The following is a 24,286-nucleotide window of genomic DNA, read 5'->3' as shown; positions in this document are numbered from 1 at the left end:
AAACTTGCATGTTGTTGATCCGAAACATGAAAATGCCAAGTTACTGGCGCTACTAACAAGGCACAAGTTGATATAGTGAAATCTGAAATGTATCAGATGAAGGGAAATAAGAATACAAGTCAAATCTTGACAAGAACTGCTAACAATTGCTACATATTTTCACTTAAACTATACATAGATGCACAATCTAACCTTATGTCTGAAGATATTTTTAAACACAGGGACTAAAAGATTGAGAAAGGACAACAGTGGGCTCATTGTTGATACATTCAGGGCACCAAGTAAAGTCATTTGTCCAAAAGCTACTGACTCAAACATAAAAGGTGGAAGCACAAGAGTCTTTCAAACTGTAGTACTTCAGGTTGCCACCTTTTCAAATGCCCAAAGTGTGACATTTGTGGTACAAATGTCAGATTTTGCAGGCCGAAACATACACCTGGGCCAGTACGAAGAACAGAACTTCACTTTTTTGCATAGATAAAAGCTTATTCTTGCAATGTTTTAATTCTTATTCTGTTTCTTATAACATTTAGGTGGTTCAGATACAGAATAAGTGTTTTATGCAACAATTGCATAAACTATAGGAAATAATTTTGTCCTAAAATATTAGGACATTTGCCATTTTTACAATTTTTTTTGCAGAACACAACTGCCCAAGAGGGACTGCCCCTCACAAAGTGGGACAGGTGGTAACCCTAGTAGTACTTAGAAAAGTTCATTCTTCTAATAGATTACATTAAACATGGCAAAACAATAAGAACACATTATAAAATGAAGGCCCGAATGTTTTAATGACTGTATCACAGAGACTTTCAAATACTACACTGAGTCACAGTAATACTATTCGACTATTTTCATTTATTTACAGGATAAGAAAGTTTGTCAGTAGTTCTTCAGATAGACAAAGCCTAATAAGGTGTCACTATTGTTGGAAGGAAAGTAATATAAGCTTTCTGACAAAAATGAGCAGAAATTAAAGAAACTGTTCTTAAAAATACGCACTGCAATATGGCCATGAATTTTTTTTTAAAATGCCTACTTGGACCACATGGGAGCTTACTCAAAATGTATTCGTCATACCACCAAAAAGAGGAGTTCAACTCTGTTTACTGGGAGTTTACATGCTCACCGCATAGATGTGTGGGTTTTCTCCATGCACTTTAACTCCCCTACCTTACAAAAGATGATGGTGGTTGACAGGTCACATTAAATTATCCTCATATTTTACAATTACCCTTGTGGCCTGGGCCGTCCCTAAAACTGGCCTGTGAAAACAGTTCACCTACACATTAAAAACAAAATAAAAATCATCACTACATTTTAATAGGTATAAGTGCTGCTAGTCAAACCAACTGGAGACAATTCACAGTTTTATTTTCAGATTTACAACTCCAAAAGAATTGATAAAGTACATCTATCAAGTTCTGCTTTTCAGAATTACACAAATCCTTTATAAAAAAAACCCAACTCATTTTTATATTTTTCTATATCTGAAATTATATCTCCTAAAAGGAGGAAATTTACTTCCTCCTTAAGAGGATTTTCAAATTTTATAGAAACATATCACCCACGAATGTAGAAAAATATTAAACAAAATTACCGGTCATTCACAAAACTCCATTTTTACATAGGATACAATCAAAGTTAGAGTACATGCCAAACAAAACATGTTCATGCACAAATAAAAATCCACTTATGAATAGTGAATAGAAGTATACAACGACCTCTCCATTAATATTCCAAAACGTGCACGTTGATTGGTCAGCATGCATGTTGTAAATCAGAGTTATAGTAATGGAAAAAGGTCCATTAGTATAACTCTTTTTTACACTGTCTCGCTATGTTAAATGAGTTTAACATAGTGAGACAGCTTTAAAAAAAGTAACGGAGATTCTCCGTTGCGTTTTTTAAAGCTGTCTCACTATGTTAAACTCCTTTAACATAGCGAGACAGTTTGTAAAAAGCAACGGAGATCTTGCTTTCCCCTGTTGCTTTTTTCAAAACTGTCTCGCTATGTTAAATGGGTTTAACATAGCGAGACAGCTTTTAAAAAAGCAACGGAGATTTTCCGTTGCTTTTTTTAAAGGTGTCTCGCTATGTTAAATGGGTTTAACACAGCAAGACAGTGTGTAAAAAGCAACTGAGATCTTGCTTTCTCCATTGCTTCCGCCCACAGCTCTGATGTACTGCGTAAGCATACGCATGCACAGTACATCAGAACTGCCACAGAATATCAGACAGCTGCGGAAGGGCAGCAAGGAGGTATTATACAATGCCATTATTTAAGAAAAGTAATTATTTTTTTTCTTAAATAATGTCATTGTATAATAGCAATAACCCACTTCTGGGTGCAGGTAATGCTAGATTTACCCACGGTTGCCTTTGTTTGGCCACTTGGGCTTCGCCCTCCTGACTAAACCATACCAACCGTGGGTTAATCCAGCATTACGCACACCCAGGCGTGGGTTATTGCTATAATATTGTATTAAAGCAGGTACTACGAGTACCACAGATTGCCATGTATTATACAGAATTTATATAAATACATTAAAATAAAATCTAGTAAGAAAGGCAATGATTATTGAAACCAAGTTATAATTTAAAAGTCAAAATTCTGAGATAACGTAACATCCTAACACTACATATTTAGTTCTTCACTGTAAATTCACAAAAACTGCAATGAAGTGACACATTCCCAAAATTCTTTAGGTATCAGCTCATACAAAACTTCCTCAAACTATGCTGGCATTTATAATGAGACATAAGTATTCTAGATATTAGCTCCCAATTATTTTCCTCTGTTCTGAAGCCTGTGTGAATTCATAGACTGCTACTAGGCTAATGACCCAGGGCCTAAGCCTAGCCAAGTTTTCCCTAAAAAAGAATGATGTCCTGTATCCAAAAAGGACATTGGGGGCCAGGCATTTATAAGCTACCTCTGTCCATAAGAGACAAGGGTGCCAGGCCTTGTGTAAATTTCCTGTTTCCCATTCACTCTTCAGGGTTGTGCTTAATCTCTTATGTTAGGCCAGATGGAAAACTCTGCAATTTACTTCCCTTAGGCAATCACAAATTAAACTAAAATCCAAATGTCATGTTCATTCATTCATTTACTTTTATTTCCAAAAAGGCAAAATTCAGAAGGTCAAGAGAAATTAACCTGGCATTTACTTTTTTAAAATATTTTACAAACATGCTGGCAACAGCATGAGTTTTTGTACTGATCAAAACTGACTGAATGAATCACTCAAAAAAATGACTATGGGCTGGACTGCATAACCCCAGGGCAGCAAAATGAATAACTTCTTAGAAGTTATAAAGGAGACTGATTCATGCAAACTGACAGGAGGAAGATGGCTTGCCTTCCTGATCTGCACACCTGTTTAGACACAGTTTAAGGCCAAGACACAACAGCATACAGGTCTACACCCACAAATGGGCAACATCCCTCAGTGTCCTTGTATGCTAGCATGAAATTATGTGACTCAAAAACAAGTAGTTTCTGTGCAAGACACCTTAACCGCCAAATCCCAGACTTCTTAGTCACCTGTCTCATTCTTCTTTAATTTTGTTTTTACATGCACTCTTTTATTACCCTCAAAGCATCTACCACTTTGTACAGCTTGCTGCCATAACTTATCCTCCAACTACTCTCAATGCCTCACTCCTACTCCTCCCCCCTTTTTTTTTGGGGGGGGGGGGTAATTCAGAGAAGTTAATGCTGCAGTGCTTCTATTAGTACCACTCTGCTAACTAGTAATAACGGATACATGCAAGAGTCACACTGACTGACTGCCCATACACGAGTCATTATCATGTCTCTGAAGAGAATCTCACAACACAGATGGAACAACTGTGTCAAATGGTTCCACTAACAGCTCATACAAAGCTGTTGCTCAGGCAACAAAAGGCTACAGTGGCAGTCTAGGGAGGTCATGAATGCGTTGACTTAAGCAGTCAGCTCATGGAGTCCTTTTAACTTCCTTGCTTAATTTACTCGTGTACATCCACTCCTACATAAATCAATATCCACATTTTCAATGACTGATGCACTGTTTATTTAATTCCCACATTTAAAAATCGCTCAGTCTTTCATCCACTTTTACAAAGATCTTTTCTAACGGCCTGTTTATACTGCAACTTTTGTGTTCCTGATTGACCACATTTATCCTCTCAACCTTTTATAGGAATCCCAATAAGAGGGTGGAAGGAGACAACTCATTATTTAATACTTTCCTATATATACACAGCACCATTTCCAAGTCCATAAATTGTGTTAAGCATCATTTAAGATCGGTCACATTTTTCATCTTTTATGTGTGTGTGTGTGTGTGTGGGGGGGGGGGGGCACATTAAGGTCCATCTTCTTTTTCTTTACCTTCACACACTCTGACGGGTCAGACACAGTCCCATCACCAGCATTTAAACTTTGTTCCACAGTCAGTCAACACTTAGTTTCTTTACTTACCGTGTCTATCATCTTCCTTACCATTACACACTACTTGAAGGGACAAATAATACAGCTCCTTCACCAGCATTAGCAATTTGTTTCACCTAGTCATTTAGTTCTTTCATAGCTTGCCTGCAACGTAGTTCTTTCATAGCTTGCTTGTTTATAAAATATGACCACAAGTGCTCAGCCTTTCAATATCTCACATTTTGTCAAACCATCATTATCTAACATTCAATTTCATACCATTAATCTACATTCTACATTACATAATAGTGAACAAACAGAGGTAATGTACTAACTTTAAGGTACCCAACAAAATTATAATCATAAAAGCAATACGTAAACATTCAAATCCTTCCCCTTAAACAAAGGGCCCCTACATTCAGAAACAAAACTTTATGAAATTACTTTGCTAGCCCCAGGATGCCTGTTCCATATAACTACTATTTAAAGGCCAGTATTTATAGTCCAGGGCTTTGCATTTTTGTAGTGGTAATCCACAAAGAGCGGCGCTGTGTGTTAATACAAATCCCAGACTTTCAGGATGACTACAGAAATGTAGAGACCTTTTTATAAACATGACCCTGTCGCAAAAACCTAACATGCTTAATGCATAAGCGATTGGGGGATAACTGGTGCAGAAATAAGGAGCCTTAGACATTTGCGTGCAAGTACGCTTCATAGATATAAATTTGATGAGCTAACTTCTATACTAAATATGTAAAGAGACCAAACAAAATGGTGGAGCATTGTAAGTGAACCAGTAACAAACACAGACTTTATCAGAATACAAGCCATTACCAAACAGTTTGTAACATTTTAGTATTGTGCATTTTGTAAACAATGTTTTTATTAAGTATTCCTACTGTAATGTGTTTTTTAGATGTTTTATAGTTGAAGTTTGTTTCACATTGTGTTATGATTTGTAGTGTTTAGTCAATGACTATGCCAAATTAACAAGTACTGTAATTTTAAGAAAGCAATGGAAATGTAACATGCACACGTTTAATTAGGTAGTAATCAACCCAATAGTTTATAACCTGTATTACATAAGGTTACATTTCAAGATGGGTTGTATTCTGATGAAGTCTCCAGAGTGAGACAAAAGCACTTAATTATTTTTTATTTTATGTTTATAAAAATCTCTTGTTTCAATCAACGTTTGGACCCTCTTACTGGCATTTTGTTTTTGTGTGTTACTAAGTAAATGGTCTTAAATTTATGTCAGTAAGCAGTAGTTTATGAGGAGAATATGGAGATATGAAGGGAAGGGAAAAAAAGTAGTATGTACCGTCATACATTTTAAAAGAAGGTATAGTCACAGACTTGAAAGAAATCATTTTTATTGTATGTTATTACTTGTGCAAATATGGATATTCTATTGAAGGGCTTGCTATGGGAAATTATTAATTTTCGAGTCAGTCAAGTGCTTGTATAGATATGGATATATTACTGATGGGGTCTTTAGGTGAAATGTTTTATTTTGGTGATGTTGCATAACTGGACATACTTCTGAAGGTGTTGATTGGGGAAATATTTGATTTTGGTGCTTATGCATATTTGAACATACTTCGTGAGGGACTGCTGGGGCAAATAATTCATTTTTGTGTCAAGTGCTTGTGTAAAATTGGATAAACTACTGAAGGGATGGCTGGAGGCAGATTGCAACTCCTATATAAAAGGTTTTTAACAGATGTGTCTACTGTGTGGCTGTCAGACTATGAATCATAAAAGCACCTTATTAGCATATGCCACTTTACAACATTTCTCATCTGCATCTCATTTTTAAGACATTTCACATTAGAGTAAATGACCTCTATGAACCTTGCCTTTGTTACGCTCATTGGTAAGCATCAGGGATACCCCTATTTCATTTGCTCAAGCGACTATGAATACCACCCAAAATATTGCATTACAGTACAAATATCTAAAAGCAGCCCTTTGTTTTCATTGATGGTTTTCAATGCTCATTACAGACTTGAGCAACTGATGCAATGCTTACATGTCATAATAACTACAGTATTGTAACACTGTTCATTCCACTCTCAAAAGATGTATGTAATTACAAATAAGGGTATTTTTTTGTTTCATTCATTCACTTTTCAGTAACCAATATTACCCACTTAAAGTAATGTGATGGTGCTGCAGTCTATCATGGCAACCAATGGGAGCAAGGAACTGAAAAGTTTTGTGGCAAGGGTTTAATGCAGAACACACACACACACACCGCATGCACACCTCCAGGTAATTTGGAGCATGTCAACACATCTTCCACATGTCTTTTGGAGGCTGATGGAATCTGGTGCACCAAGAAAAAACAAGAGGATGCATGGTGGACATGCTGACATCAAAGAAATGGTATCCCAGCTGAGTATCTAACCAGAAAACCTTTTATATTTCACAAATGCTCTTTTCTCTTTGTAGATAACTTTCATTTCTGGCTTAGTACTTTCCTTTCTATTATGATAATTTATCTTTTCAGAGACTAGATTAGTTGTCATCACATGCTAGTGTAAACTCTAACCAATATAAGGGCATCAAAGCCATCTAGAAAATTTTCATATGGATCCATTGCAAACGTCACCCATCATAAACAGCATATTACTCATAACATAGAAAACAGTTTTTGACACAGAAATGCAAGTCTCTGCTGTGATTCATAACCCCAGTTTTTCTCCTCAGGTCTCTACTTAAAAAGGGTCCCTGGCCCAGCTAGACTAACCCGGTTAACGAATGTCAATAAATAAAATAAACAGTTTTCATCATGGACTCACTATGTTAGCTTTCATATTATACCGCATTCCTACACACACACAGTTAAACTACATTGTGCTATTATACCCTGCTTTTGACACAAGGGAAACATTTTTGAGAAGCATTTGTTTCCCCTATAATTAATAATACAACTTTCTAAACTACAACATATTGCTCAACCTTGTCACGTGTTAACAGCTCACCTCACCCGAACTATGATATGAAGTTGGTTATAAAAGTAAAACACAAAAAGGAAAAATGCACCAAGTCATACTCTGTAAAGAGCACAGTTACACTGAACTGTTGACAATAAATATGGGTATTGAACATTCTGTATCGCTATTACACAGTCCTGTTGGATTTAGGTCTGGGCTGTGGCTGGGCCATTCCAAAACTTTAATTATCTTCTGTTGAAGCTACTGCTTTCCCTTAAGTTTCAAGTTCATGTTAAACTCACCTGTCTGTCAGTCTAATACCATTCCAGACATCACTGTTACAAACCGGGCTTTTTTTCTCAGTTGAATACAAACTTTCCCCCCAATCATCTTCTGTTTCTACCACTGTATGTATCCATGTTTCTCATTTAGCTAGCTTCTTTTCCCTTTTGCACAACCTATAACTGCATTAGTCTCACTGCCAGTTATTTTATATTCTTAATGGACTCATCAGTATTATAAAATTTTCTATAAACTTTCCTTTTCCAGAATACCTTTAGTGCAGCAGAGCACAACAGCTTAAATTTCAGTCCTTTATGCACACAATCCACTTATTACATCAACAAAATGAGAGTGGCTTTTTACAGTGTCTTCTTAACTGTACTGTTCCACAAACACCAATCTCACAGTCACAGACAGTTTTTATCTTGTTACCACAACTTCCACACACTCATTACCTCTGATAACAAATCAAAAACTCAGTCAGCACTGGTGTTGGTTTTCCACACCCAACTTTAATTTCATGAAGTGGTAGATGCTTTGCCAACACAACAGATAAGAGGTCATCTGCAAATCCAGTCAATTCTGCCATTTCAACTTTTGCAAAGTTCATCAAATAATTCTCTCTCTCACACTCCAAAAACTATCATTTTAAATTACATTTGACTAAGTCTATTAACTCTTCCTGATTGTCCAGTATTTGCCGTCCATTTGATTCCACATCCACCTAGTTAGCACACTAAACAGTGGCCATCTCCACTCTTTCCTCAAACTGCAAACATTCTCACCAAATTTCATGACTCAATTCCTATTGCTTGGTAACTTCTTTAACATTCAGTCTTAAAAACTGTTTAATTTCTTTGGGTGGGAAATGCCAAACATTAAGGCACTTTGTTTTCTGATTCTCGAAATGAATCATACTCCAAATATTCTTCTTTTAAACACAATCCATATTTTGACTCACTAATCAATCATTCAATTCAAGATTTACATATCTTTCTGTTTATTCAAAACTATATCAAATTAGTTATTTTAATACCTTTAATAAGCAGGTTTCCTAGCTAACATTCCAATAAAGTGTCCACCTTTGAGCAGTATTTTCCATGCCTCAGTTGGTCACTGCTTTAGTAAAGTAATAGCTTTGTTTGAATAGCAACCATGTATTGTCATGGCTGCCCATTACTCAGGCAATGATTCGTGCACAATTACAATGTAACAGCCTAGTTGAATGCGTTTGCAGTCAGCATAAGAAACTTCACTCACAACAGCTCATACCGTAGACCTACATGGTCCATTAGAACTGATGAAAATAGCACAGCACACTACCAAATAGGTTAATCTATGAGGTTGATGAGATTAATCTCTAGTTTAAGCTTCCTGTAGTAGTAGTAGTTTGTTGCAATGTTTTAGTCACTAGGGTAAATCATAAGACAAAAACAGTTTATCTTCTTCTTCTGGCTTTTCCCGGTTAGGGGTCGTCACAGCAGAACTCCAGTCCACTAATGATTGGCAGTAGATTTTTACAGTGCCGAGGTGCCAACCCGACACACAACCTTCAACGAAGGCACGCCCATTCACGCATGCCTTTCGAACACCACTCGACCATGGGGAGGACATGCAGACTCCACACAGAAGGCGCTCCAGCAGAGAATCGAACGGGAGAACCTCTTGTTGTGAGGCGACAACGCTACCACTGCGCAAACAGGATATCAATAGCTATTTGACTATGAATACTGAAAAGGGAACAGTGCATACGGTATAACCGGTTTAAATGATTACCCATATCATATAGTACAGTCTAAGCCAGCATTTGCTGCATACAGTATTGTAATGCAGCTGTCCATTATTTATTAGCTATCAAGCAGAGCCTGGGATGATAGTGATATCATCAGTATTATTGTTTACACTACCAACAACAACAATCTGCAAACAAAATTAGAGAGATGCTCAATGTTTCAGTCCAGAAATATAAGTGGTGATACAAAATAGCACATCATGAAGCCAAAAACATTGATATGTTCCCCAAAAGGCTATTCTACACAGGACAAATTGTAAGCCCACATTTGAGGTCCTTTGAAAATAACTATAGTGAGGGGGCTTGTCAAATGCAATTTCACAGTGAGGTTCAGATAACATCACAGAACAGAGAAAAGTGGATTATGAGGGCCTAGGGGGCAAGGAGGCTTGGTGTGTGCAGCAGCTGCTAGCCTACATGCCTGAAGGACTGTTTGAAAAAGGTTATTCTGGGTTACATTAAGAAGTCCTCATTTTGTCAGAAAACTTCAACAAAAGTATTAATTCCTTACTTTGGAAACTTTCTTTAATGTGCCACTAGACTGAACTGCTTTGATTCCATTTTCAGAAGACGTTATACCTTAAGGTGCCGTTACCTCATGTAGATTATTTCCTTGTATGGGGTGGGCTCCTATACACCAGATGGTCATCCACCTACAGACATTGAAAGGAGAGCTCTCTTTTGATATAAACATAATGAAGATGCTCCTCTAACTGAAACAGTTAGGTCAATATTTTTAAAGCCCCTCCCTCTGTACACACACATCCACCCACCCTCCCTCCCTCTCCACCACACTTCTGGAAAACATTTGGAAACTTCTTCACAGACTGTTCTAGATCTTTAACAGCTACATTTTTTATTAAGTCTTAAACCATGCACAGTCGAGTTGGGAAAATTGCTAAGGGTTCCATCCTCAACAATGTCTATATGCAGACTGATTAAATCAACTGTAGGCATTATTATTACATGTTCTATAATCACTTATCTACTTTATAAATGCAAGTATTTAATAAACATTTAATACAACTAATGCACATAAGGAGCAGTTTTCAAACATGCAACGCATGCCTGGAAATGCATATTCATAGCAATGATGGATAAGAAAGTTACAGAGCTCGGAGGTACATTAAAATTCTATATATAATCATTGACTGGAATTAGACCAAGTACTTGCATTAATACTAGATCAATACCAAAGTGCTTTTTAACTGTACAGTCTGCCATAAAAGTGCCCATGAACGTAGTTTAACTACTGAAAAATTCAAGTTCTATATTATTAGCAAGAATGCCACATTATGCCTATCATTTGCTACTGCACACTTTTTTTATTTCTACTGTAATGCAAAAAGTATTTGCACACCAGAGAACTTCCCCCATTCGTGTTTTGTTCTTTCTACTTACTTTCCCACATCATATGCCATTACTTAATCTGAATTACTTAAATTTGACATGCTTAAGAAAAATGCCAAAACTCAGATTGTTTCATTAACTCTCTGTACGTTGACTCTAAAACAATATAATTTCTCATAAAGATAAATAATTGAGATGTATCCAAAGTGATATCCAGCATTAGGCTCAGAATGAGCATTTTCAGTTTGTACATGTTATATGCCAAATTGGGGTAATGTTTTAAGAGATGCAGACACGGAGTGAGAATAGCTTGCAAAGTAACATCAGACTATGTGAGAAGCAGTTCAGATTTGCAGTGACAAAAAAACAAATGGAAAAGATACAATAAAATATTAGCATCTTGACTAAGGCACTTGCCATGTGCAAGCTTCTGTTTTCTCTTCCCTGTTGCCTAGCAGTGTAACTATAATACCTGCTAGCTTTCAAGTTTGCATAAACAAAGAAATTCCCTGCCTTAACAGTTAAGAAGTGATCTATTGATGTCTACAAAAGTCACGAAAAAAAGATGTATTACATACTTCAAATTTCTGCAAATTCACCTCACGTACTCCATTACACTAAAATTAGCCCCATCCCTCATAAATATATTAAGAGCAGAAATTAAAACCCTTCTGTTAACATCTTAGTTGCCTCAGTATATCTGACTGTCCATTTCCTTACACTGATTCCGTTTTCAGGGGTGAATGTGCCATAAAAACATGACAACGATATTAACAGCCACTTGGATCTGAAACAATTATGAGTTCTTAATAGAGAACATTTTTATAGAAATGGCACGCATTTTTTTCTTTTAAGATTGATGTTAAAAGAAAATCAGCTATTACACATCATTTTTATGGGCTTCTTGTGTCAAACATAAATTAATGTCATTTTCTGAAATGTAACAATGAAACTGAAAACACATCATGTAATCCTACCTAAGCACTAATCCTCCAGCACGCATGAAAATGGGTCAAGCACACAAATGTTTTGTATTTTATAGAGTTTAGATCTACAGCAACTCTTTAATGTAACGTTGTAGTGTATGACATAAAAGCAAGCCAAATAACTACAGATTTCAAAACTATATAGAAAGATTTAGTAAACTAAAAAGAGGGCATGGAGTTTTATCATACAGATGAATGGAACTAGATAAAGCAGTTTAAATAACCTAAAACAAGAGAAATACTAAATCAAGTTCTACATGCTTTTCACCATATTCAGTAATCCAGCTCCTGTTTGCTTTTCCAAGTCATGTATCACATGACAAACAATAAGAAAGTGTGCACATATGAATGAATATGTGGATGTGGGTGCTGGTAACTGTTGTACTTAATGTAACATAATCAAACAAATCATTTCTGTAAACAAATAGTTTTATAAAAAGTAAAAAACATTTAGGATATGTTGGAATTTTTCATGCAGAACATTTGTGTGCTATAATATAGTCAGTGAGACACCAGGTATCTAGGTTTCTAGTCTGGCTGCTTGTAAACTTATTTATGGGATCAATCTAACCTACATCTTCCCTTTAAACCCACAATGCAAAATACATGAGAAACCCACCTTTTAAAAGTCTGGACAAACTTTAAAATTACCACCAGTTTCTGAGCTGTACCTTTTCTAAAGTTGACTCCATTTGTAGCTTGAATACAGAACAGCATTCTCTATATAGGCTGTGTACCTGCCTGCTAGGCCACTTTTTACATATATTCATAGCAAACTTCTTTTCAACGTTCAAATCATATTACAAAACTATTACAATCTTTTATCATGCTAAAGGACCATTAACAGTTTGTGCAAAAATGAGAATTTGCAGACAAAGTTGTCTGTTTTAAATGATGGAGTGGTGAAACTCTTACATTTCAGCTCACTGTATACCTTAGGATCAGAGAATGTTTCAAACATTAAAATTACAGAAATTCTACATCTTTCATATGTTTCTGAATACTAACCCAATATATCCAATTTTTCTTAATGTGTCAAAATGTTTCAGAGCTGTTAACCACTCTGTACAGTGAACATTTGTTTGCTCAACTCTGTGTGTATACTTTATTTTGACATAATCCCTCTTGTTTTTATTTCATTAACAGAAGCCGCCAGTAAGATGACTAAATATTTCAGGATGCAGAACGAGAAGCTCTAGGTAGAGCAAATCCAAGAATGCTGTTGACTGTTATGCTGTGGTCTTTGGATATATTTTTAAGTGACTACAGCTTGGTGCCATCAACAAATTTTATTACTGACAGTACATGTAACACTCAGATTTAAAGCAGACTGTAGTTGCCATGTTGTAAGTTTCCCACCAAAAGTCATTTACTCTTACTTGCCATATTATCCTCTCTCTCAGCTAGCATTTGATCTGTTCAAAGAGATGTGGGTTTATTCCAAAACTTATTTTCCAACATGATTATTATGCCTTAACCAATTTAATGCCTTGATACAGTAAAGGGAGGACAGAGGAATCCCGCTCTGCCCCTCAGAAAAAAATCAGCTGAAGTTCCCCATCAACATTCAAAATGGATGTCGGAAAAGCCTCCAAGGACAGGCAAGAAGTCAGATCCATGCTGGCCTTTGACGGGGTCAGGGCAGAGGAATCCAAGGCAAGCATGAAACAGTCTTCAGGGCCTTCACTAGCTTCTAAACAGATGTCCAGGGGAGACGGGAGAATAACCCAATCAGGCCTAGCCTTTTTGGCCTTCTTCTTGGCAGACAGCTGACCCTTAGGATGGGAAGATTCCACTACAGCACCCTGGGCCAACAGCTTAAATCATTGGTTCTCAAGGTATATAGATAAGGAAAATAAAAGACCAAGAAGGGTTTGGGGGACAAACACTTAACAGACGGAGTGCTGCGTATGCTCATGGGAAGCACATAAGCAAGAAAAGTACTGGTCGTGATAGTCTTTATGGGGAATCTGCCTCCCACCCTGACATTTTCTCTTCTTGGATTACATGAATACAAGTACAATACCATAAAGAAAAAAGGGACAGAAAAAACCCCAATGGGGCACTTAACTGAAGACTGCTCACTAATCAGTAGTCAGAAAAGTTTTCAGACTGGGGTTCGACTACAGTGCTCTGACTAACTAGTGGCAAAGAAGTTCTGAGTGTTTGCGTCCGTACATCACCTTTATGCCCTACATCTTACATGGGAAGAATACGCGTGACATATGGCACGTATAAAATTTAAGGCTTTGGTTTACTGACCAGACGCTCGGCTATCCTTGGCAGGAGATGCCTTATGTAAAGGTATTGCAACAGTGATATGTAAGGATATCAATTATGCAGTGTGGACTTGAAATGCAAAATGTCTGACAGTTGACCACTTCCTTTTGTTAGCAGTTGACATTTTAAGATTATTAATGCTTCTAGAAGAATTTTAACTGATAGGGATGCTTCAATGTTACAGTAGGGGTTAGGAATGATCTCTTCCTTTAATAGGGAAAATATTACTGACAAACTCATCGATATGAAATTATACAGTGGATATAAAAAAGCATACACATCCCTGTTAAAATTCCAGTTTTTTGTGATATATAAAATGAGACCACAATAAATCATTTCAAAACTTTTTCCAACTTTAATGTGACCTATAGCCTGTACAGTTCAAGTGAAAAACAAACAAATCATATAGGGGTAAAATATACCAAAATACATGCAAATAAGCTGATTACATAAGTGTGCACACCCTTAAAATAATACTTTGTTGAAACACCTTTTGATTTGATTACAGCATTCAGAACTCTTTGGTAGAAGTCTGTCAGCATAACACATCTTGACTTGGCAAAATTTGTCCACTCTTCCTTGCAAAAGCCTTCCAAATCTGTCAGATTGTGAGCTCATTTCTTGTGCACAGCCCTCTTCAGGTTACCTACAGATTTTCTATTGGATTTAGGTCTGGGCTGTGGCAGGGCCATTCCAAAACTTTAATAGTCTTCTGGTGAAGCCATTCTTTTGTTGATTTGGATGTATGATTGGGGTCATTGTTGTGTTGAAAGGTGAAATTCCTCTTCATCTTTCTAGCAGACACCTGAAGGCTTTGTGCAAAAATGACTGGTATTTGGAACTGTTCATAATTCCCTCCACCTTGACTAAAGCCCCAGTTCCAGTTTCTGAAAAGCAACCCCAAAACATGACACTGCCACCACCATGTTTCACCGTGGGGATGGTGTTCCTTTGGTGATGTGAAGTGTTGTTTTTGCACCAAACGTACCTTTTTGGAATTGTGGCCAAAAAGTTCAGCCTTGGTCTCACTAGACCATAACACATTTTGCACGTGTTTGGGAGGCTTGATGTATTGTTTTGCAAATTTTAGAAAGGCCTGGATGTTTTCTTGTGTGAGAAAAGGCTTCCATCTTCCAACCATATCCCCATAGGCCAGATATATGGAGAACATGGGAGACTGTTGTCACATGTAGTACACAACCAGTACTTGCCAAAATTCCTGCAACTCCTTCAGTGTTGCTGTAGGTCTCCTGGCAGCCTCCCTGACCAGTTTTTGTCTTGTCTTTTCATCAAGTTTGGAGGGACGTCCAGTTCTTTGCAACGTCACTGTTGTCCCATATTTCCTCCACTTTTTGATGACTGTCTTCACTGTGTTCCATGGTATATCCAATGCTGTGGACATGTTTTTGTACCCTTCTCCTGACTGATATCTTTCAGCAATGAGATCCCTTTGATGCTTTGCAAGCTCTCTGCGAACCATGGCTTTTGCTGTAGCAGGCAACTGAGTAAATGTTAGGAAACCCTACTAGGACAGCTGAACGTTATTTGGGGTTAATCAGTCTCTTTAATTGATGACAGGTGTGTACCCAAGAAGACTGTTGTAATTAAATCAAACAGTGCTTCAACAAAGAATTAGTTTAGGGGTGTGCACATTTATGCGACCAGCTTATTGTACATTTTTCTTTATATTTTTCCCCTAAAAGATTTGTTTGTTTTTCAATTGAATTGTATAGGTTATAGGTCACATTAAAGGTGGGAAAAGTTTTGAAACAATTTATTGTGGTCTCATTTTTTATATCACAAAAAACTAGCATTTTAACAGGGGTGTGTACACTTTTTATATCCACTGTACATTTAATAATTAAGTTTATCTGTTTATTTCAAGTCATATATCATAAGTAATGACGATAAGTTATTGGTACAACCCAGTGCTTTTATTCTTCCTGTATGTAATAATATAGATGAATTTGAAAAATTATGTTTAAGTCATTGCTAGAATCTCCTTGTGTTCTTACTGGGTGCATTTCTCAAACAATCTGGAAATATAGAGCTGATAAGTATATTTTTGGCACTTCCGAATTCTGCACTGTCTATTTTTTTCTTGACTGACTTATTTATATATTGGCATTGTTTTATGATTTATGCTGAAACTTTTTTCCTCCCACCCAATTGCTGTTGTGTTCTTTAAGTTGGTAAAACTGGTCTAACAAGCTTTTGTGTTATCTGACTGTCTCAAGGCTTGTTGGTATACAAATATTCCCTTTTTGTAAATTCCTGCATATCACTGCTAGAATCTCCTTGTGTTCTGACTGAGAGTGCTTCTCCAATAATCTGTAAATACAGAGCTGATAAGTATATTTTTGGCACTTCCGAGTTCTGCACTGTCTTTATTTTTGCTTGAATGAATTATATATTTGCTGGCATTGTTTTCCGATCTGTGCTTTTTTCTACTTTTTTGAACTTTTTTTTCTCCTACCCTCCCACCCTATTGCTGTTGTGTTCTTAAAGTTGGAGGCTTTTGCAGTTGCTCACCCCTACTGTAAATTTGATCTGGGACATTCCTCCCAGTCCTATCTCTCTAGCTCATTTTACCTAATACAGACATCATTTGGGAAGACCAAACTCCATAGTCCCTTAACCTTGAATTAACTTCTGTTCCTGCTCTCTCCCTTTTTACTTTATAAAAAAAAATCAAACAAAAAACAAAACAAGAGAGACACTTTATCCAGCTGCTTATATTTTTCTAATTTGTGTTTCTTCCTGCTACTGTTACTTCGTTTTGCTTTTTCCTGCTACTTGCTGCCTGATCTCTGAAGTGTTCAACTGCATCTTTTCTGTTGCATTTATTACTGCTTGTTTATAACCTGTCTAAATTAAGTGTTATTAAGTGTTACTCTAAGTTCTTAGATTTGGTTTAACCACTTGGGCTTTAGGCCACCACTTAGCTCTCGCTGGCCTTTCTCCCTCAGATTCTGACAAATACGGATGGACAATTTCCTAAAGTTTATCCTGACAGTCTGGTTGATATGGGTATTCTGAGACAGTGTAGCAACTTCCTCATGTACACAGACAACCATTTACTACTACCACCTAGGAACACAATTTGAGAGAGATGCAATTACATTAGGAACCTAGAGTCCAAGCTCTCTTCCCCCTCAAGCCAGTATATCGGCACTGAAAAGGTTGTCAACACAATCACTACACCTCAACCACCACCCACATTTACACAACACACCCCTACATATGTGGAGGTCCTCCACATAAACATACCCAAACAAAGGAGACCTCCAAGGTAAAAACACACGTGATCTCCGCAGCCCTCCACACCACATACCATGCACAGTCCAAACAACTGTGCCTCACAACCACTAAGGCCTCACCATAAACACCAACATATTAGTCATAGGAGACTCCATTGTGAGACGCACAGATGTGCCTCTCACCAGGCTGGATAAGGAGAAAGTCACAGTTAGCTGTCTGTCAGGTGCCAGAATCCACCATACCACACATGCACTCAAGTCACTCAACAGCAGGTACTGCTATGACTATGTCATAGTCCATGTTGGTGTGAATGACTTGAGACTTACCTCTCTGGACCAGTGGCGGCTGGTGACTTCAAATCAAAGAGGGGCTGCAGGAGGCAGCTGAATGGGTGGGGTCAATGGGAAGGGGTGCGGCCAACTAGAAAGGGGAGGAGCTATGCTCAAAACCACAAAAACTAACTCTAATTAAATACGTTGCCCTGGGTGCCAAACCGTGATTATGAGAGTCCAATCAAGACAAAATGAAGTGCAGAAGAATAAAAATATTTCAATGCATTGGCTGCATGACAGCTTATCTAATATCTAGATGGAAACAGAAAGGTTGTGAGGCATGAAAAAATAAATTACTTTTTAAATACATTACTGAAATGCCAGTCAAAATAAAGCATAAGAAAAACAAGCAGCACTCAACTCAAACCACTTCTCCTTGCACTGCAGTTCTAATTATAATTTATATTCAGCTTTATTAAACGACCAAGTAACATGCTGAAAGTAGCAATCTCTGTGATACTCCCACTTGTAAAAATGTTTCTTATCCAAAAATGACCTGCTGCCTGACAACTATCTACTTGTTTCATGGGGAAAACATGATCAAAGTAAAAAATGAAAAGCAAACAAGAAACAAGCTCAAGATACATTGCTTAAAGGATTACTGTACAGGTTATGGACCACACATGATTGGCATTCTGTTTAGTTGATGGGTAAAGCCTGCAGAGATGACTGGAAGTCTCCGACAAGTGTAATGAGCTTCTTAAAATAATGTAATCCTGTCCTTTATTACACATACTGTCATATGCATTTCAATACCCAAGGTTTATACATTATCTAGTTAAGTATTCTCTGCATGGCAGCAACAGAAAGGCGTTCAATGCTGGCAATTCTTTAACAGTATGCTTATTAAAACTTACTTGCATCTTACGGTCTCAGACAAGCTTACCTGATGGTCATTAAAGCATTGCTACTTAAACACAGAGCAACAGGCACTTTGAGTAATAAGCATAAACCAACAGTACATAAATATGACAAACCAGACCATTCTGCAAAATCAAGGACAGATGAAAAGCCACTGTAGTACTTGTGTCTACCTTGGATGGGGGGATACTCTGCCTGCACATTTACACTGCTTAACTACACCTTGCCTTGCTTGGACACATCCAGAGTCACTACATGGGGGAGTGGGGTGCAACAAGTATGTCACAATTTGAAATGTCTCCGGATGACTGTGATGGACCTGACACATTTGTCATTCATCTCAACCTCAGAACAAGAAATCTGGACAAAGTCATACATAGAAGTGGGACAAAAGCCTAAAAATAAGGACAATTTTTAAATATTGCTTTTATAAACTTAGAAAGATAATAGAATACATCTTGCATTAGTACGAATTTTCTGAAGGGTATGAAATCTGAAACTCAAATGTCTGTCATTATTTTCTAACGTCAGTCTTTAATGATTTGCCACTAATTTGCCAGAAAGCCACAATTTTATGAAAAACGGACCAAATATATAAGGCAAAAATCTGTACAGTTGAGAGGTATTCTTGTAACTCATGCAAAGTTTTTTAAATGCCTCAGTTATCAGTTATAAATATTTTTAATACCTTCACTACACATACTAAAAGTAGTGACATAGCGTACAGTATTATTATTCCTAAGGACCTCAGTTGTCTCCATTCCTACTGGGGCATTACCAAAATATGGTCTAGCTGCAGAATTCCTAGATGCAATAACATCTTGTCTAATAATGGCTAGTAACCTAGATTCATAGCCACTATCAATAAATTCATGCATTATCTCATCCATTTGTGGTTCACATCCACCCAAATCAGTATTCAGCTTACTTATTTGTGTCATCTGTGCCTTAACAATTCCCTTAAACACATGGGAAGAGTGCATGCTCTTCCTATGCAGGTAGTTATTCTTATGTACATTCTTTCTATGTACTGACTGAGGTATGTATGTATGTTAATCAGTCCCATCATAATTAATGGCAACATCTAAACATTCTATGCTACTCGAGGAATTATGCACGGAAAATTTCAGAAAATGAGTACTATTATTCAAATAATCAATGAACTGTATCAACTCACCACTCTCCCATTCCCAAATCAGGAATACATTGTCCACAAAGCTTTAAAAAAAAAACGCACTTTACCTACATGACACTCATGACCATTATAAATATTTTCATTCTCCCATCCATTTAGAACTAAGGTAGTAATACTTATTATCAAAGATAAAAAATATTTTTCTCCAATACAATTTCAAGCAGTTCACATAATGTCTCAACCTGTTTACCTGAAATCTGGCCATAGTTACATAAAAATTACTTAATGGACACTATTCCATAATAATTTGGTATCGCAGTAAATAAAATAATGATTTTATATCAAGTACAAGTCTCTAGGAGTTGGAGTTGGTTTACAGAGCCTATATGAACATATGATATACCATACGTACCACCACCAAGAAGAAAAGATAAACTCTCCCTTCAGTCTGTACTCTACTTCTGCAGCTGCTGTGTGTCTGTGTCACGTGACTTGTATCTAAAGATATCATAACGTTAAAGCCCATTACAAGAGGCTTGGGTTTTGCTTTTCTATAGAACAATAAAACCCAAATGGAATACTGTGTGCAGTTTGAGAATTCATATCAGATAAGTTATAAGTGTGCAGCAAAGACAACTTTCACTAATGGCTAACAAAGAATGTGCTGGCAGAGGAAAGAATTAGCAACAGACACACTGAAGGAGAAAGATGGCTTTATCACACAAGTTCACATATTTCTAGATCTGCACACCAACTTTACACTGAATGAATTCATGTAAAGCTCAGCAAGCATGTTTTTGATGCATGCTTTTAACTCTACGTGGAAAATGTAGAACAAACCAATGGCAGATATTAGAGAGGCAGAGTAATTTTCTTGTATAAAATCTAAATCAAGTCTTTTATAATAAATGATTTTTTTTAAATGTTTCCCTTCCAGCATACTTCCTAATTTCCAGACACTCACCTTGTGACATCAACTTTTTTTATTGGTTCTCAAACTTTTAGCAAGGAGGATTTCCCAGCTTCTCAGAGGTCAGAGCCTTGTGGCCACTCATAATTAGGACTAGGGACATTGGTTTTCTATCAGGCCAAGTGGAGTGAACCCAAGCCCCCTCATCCTAACCAAGAAAGCAATATGTGCTTATTCATGTTCTGTACAGGGCATCTATCTGATTACAGTGATCCAGTATTGAATATGATAACAAATGATGAATGTAGCAGGGTAGGTTGTATCAAAAGATAGATCATAAAAAAAAGGATTACAGCTATGAATAACCTGTATTATGCAGAACAGTTGAAATACTTAGGGCTGTATTTCTTTCACTGTAGGAGTATGCAGAGGGAATCTAATATTAGCATATGAAGCCACAGAAGAGAAGTTCCTTTGGAGACTGGGAGTGCTTGTGTCCAGAAAAGATAAGCATGCAGGAATCTGAGACACAGGTGCATAAAATCAGAAAGTTACATTTTCTAGGACTGAGAAAAAAAATCTTGGTTTTCTCAAAGGGTAAATAAGCAGTCGAATGCCTTACCCGTTTCAGTCAAGCAAACTGAAAGTTCATACACATATAAGAAGAAACTACATGAGGACATGGCAGCAAAGTTTACCATTCTCTCTGAGAAGGAAATGTCAGCTCCTCCTGGTAACATCTTCTTGTTCAAGTATCTGTATGATTCAGCTGCTGTGTGTCTGTGTCACGTCCAGGCTCCAGCAAACAAAGTTAGACTGCCAACTCCAAGGCAAGCAAAAAGTTAAAAACACAAAATAATAATCCACCTGTCCTGTTCCACCCAAGACAAGTCCTGACCGAAACTGGCTGTAACTGTTTGCTTCTCGCTCTTTTCCCAACCCATAAAGCCTGGGAAGAGAGCGACAACCAATCAGCAGCCATTTAGCCCAAGCACGTCATGTAGGTGCCTGTGGACGTCGCAGTCTGAACCCCTTCCAATTCTATGCGGTTTGGAACTGCATAGACTGCTGGGCATCATACTGATGCGGCAATTCGCTCTCCGGACTGCAGCAGATAGGAAAAAGAAAAAAAAGTCTTGTTTTAAATTTACCGCGAGTCCGCGACCCGAAGTGGTCTAACTGCGCATGCGCGTACTCGCCGAGTCGGCAACAGAGAAACAAGTAAGTCAACACTAAACTCAACTGAGACATAAAAAAAAAATAAAATATTAAAAAACTAACAGTACGTTTTTCTGTTCTTTTTTGCTGAGGGGGCTGCAATCCAGCAGTCCGATGCCACGAGCCGCCCCTGCTCTGGACTATATGAAGAGAGACATAATTGATCTTGCTGATTGCGTCTCCCAGGCAGGTATGTCCCTAGCCTTAAGCAGCATTCTGCAGTCACCCAGAATGATGCCTCAATACAAACAGAAAATGACTGACTAACAATTGGCTTAGTTTCTGGTGTCATTCCAGGGGGATCTAGTACCCGACAGCCTGGGAAGACATGATCAACAGACCATGATGCTTTGCCAGAGATGGCCTGCATCTATCTCACCAGGGCTTCAGGCTTCTGGCAAAGGCTCTTGCCTCCCCTGTACTGCCTTTTTTTAGGAAAAGTGATGAGGTTAAAACTACCAACATAACATTTTCAACAAAACACAAATTAAAGGTCATGCTGCTAAACGCTAGGAGATTAAACATGAAACTGCACTCATTGCAAGCATTCCTAATCCGGGAAAATGCTGACATCTGTGCAAAAACCTGGTTACTCATCCTATCATACATTCAGACCCAAACTGTTGGCGGTAAAGCTAAAGGAGGTAGAGTTTCAATATACATTAAAGACATACACACCTCCAGGCTAGTCAAATAATATGACGCACAGGAGACACTCCAGGTGTAGTTAACCATTGACAAGACCCCTATCCAAATCATAGCTAACACCTCTGGGCCCCAAATCTGACTCAAGATGCCCAATTTGCCTATTTGGACCTGTTCAATTCTATCAAGATTCAACTCTTTACCCTGATCCTGGGTGACTAACTTCCCAAACATAGATTGGAAGAACTACTCATGCCAGAACACAAATGCCCAGAGATTACTTGATTTTGTCAATGCATATGTCTTGGAACAGCTAGTCAATATCCCCACAAGGGGTGATAATATCTTGGACCTTGGACTTGGTATTAAAAAACACGAGTAATCAAACCAGCATCCCTATAGTATCATCCTCCCTGGTAATATCCAACCAGAAAGCTGTCACTTTCGAAGTCACCATATCTGTCAACCCCCCCTCCAGCTAGGATCAGACATAAAAACTTCTCCAAAGCTGATTACTGAGGGATGGTATAAACAGCTTCACAGCCCCCTCCCCCTCTGTAAGATCTGGCACCAATATCGAAAACTACACCAAAGCACTATATGAGCATTTGTATAGATGCATGGAATCAGGAATACCTGACAGCACTAAATCATCCTCTGCAAGGAAGAGTAAACCTGTCTGGTGGAAATCTGCAATAAATAAACTATAACAAAAAGGAAAAAATGCTGTCCAAGACCAAGAAGGAGCAGGTGCCCAATTGGAAGCAATGTCTCCTTAGCTTTTGCAAGCAAATAAGAGCACTAGTGAAATCCTCCAAAGAAAACTTTGAGTCCAAATTGGCCACATCTACTAGAGACAATTATAAGGCCTTCTTCACATATGTTCGCAACCTCAAAGAAAGCACCCAGATCTGTTCAGAACTGATGGTCAAGGATACCACATATACAAATGCTATAGAAATAGCAAATTTGCTGGCTGACAGAGTCTGTGAAAACTTTACCCCTCTGTACCCTCCATTAGTAAATCAGGACATCCCCAGTATCTACCCCCTTCCCTTTATATCTAGGGAACAGGTCATCACTGCTCTCTCATAGGCAAAAAAATACAGCCTCCATGGGAGCTGATAACATCCCAGGCTGCATCCTATGCAAGCTCAGGCAGGAACTTGCAGCACCATTAGGCACCCTATACAACCAATGCCAGAGTACTGGCTTCATCCCAGCTGAGTGGAGGACAGCCACGGTCATCCCTTTACACAAAGGTGGAGCATCCACCGAGCTGGGAAATCATAGACCCAAAAGACTAACCAGCCTAATCTGCAAGGCCATGGAACGGACTATCATGGACCTCCTTAAACAAGTACACTGGCAATCTCCAAACACTTGATCCCACACAGTTTGTCTTTGTCAAGGGGAGGTCATGTCTACTAAATCTGGTTGACTTCTTTCAGACAGTTAGCAAAGCAATGGACGAGGGGTACATGGTGAACACGGCCTACCTTGACCTGGCCAAAGCCTTTGACACTATTCCCCATTTAGACATAATAAACTTTCTCAAACAGGCATCAATCCATATGTTACCAGAGGGTCTAAATCAGCATATCGAATGCTGAAAACGCTGAATGCAATTTCATCTAAATGAAATGTTCGAAATCTCAAAAATAGCGAACTGACGGAACATTGATTTCTTTCCCAGGGAAAGAAATCGGTGTTCCGTGCAAAAAAAAAAATTTAAATACTTTAAACACTGACAGAAATGGGGGACTGTGCCCCCTATTTAAATATACCAACTCCGAGACCGCACCACAGTGGGGGAAATAGCAAACTCCGATGACGGCCCACTGATTTCTTTCCCTGCAAAAGAAATCGATG

This window comes from Protopterus annectens, chromosome 9.part0 (genome assembly GCF_019279795.1).
Source record: "Protopterus annectens isolate FY-2018-M chromosome 9.part0, PAN1.0, whole genome shotgun sequence".
NCBI lineage: Eukaryota > Metazoa > Chordata > Ceratodontiformes > Protopteridae > Protopterus > Protopterus annectens.
Note: the sequence above shows the minus strand (reverse complement) of the source record.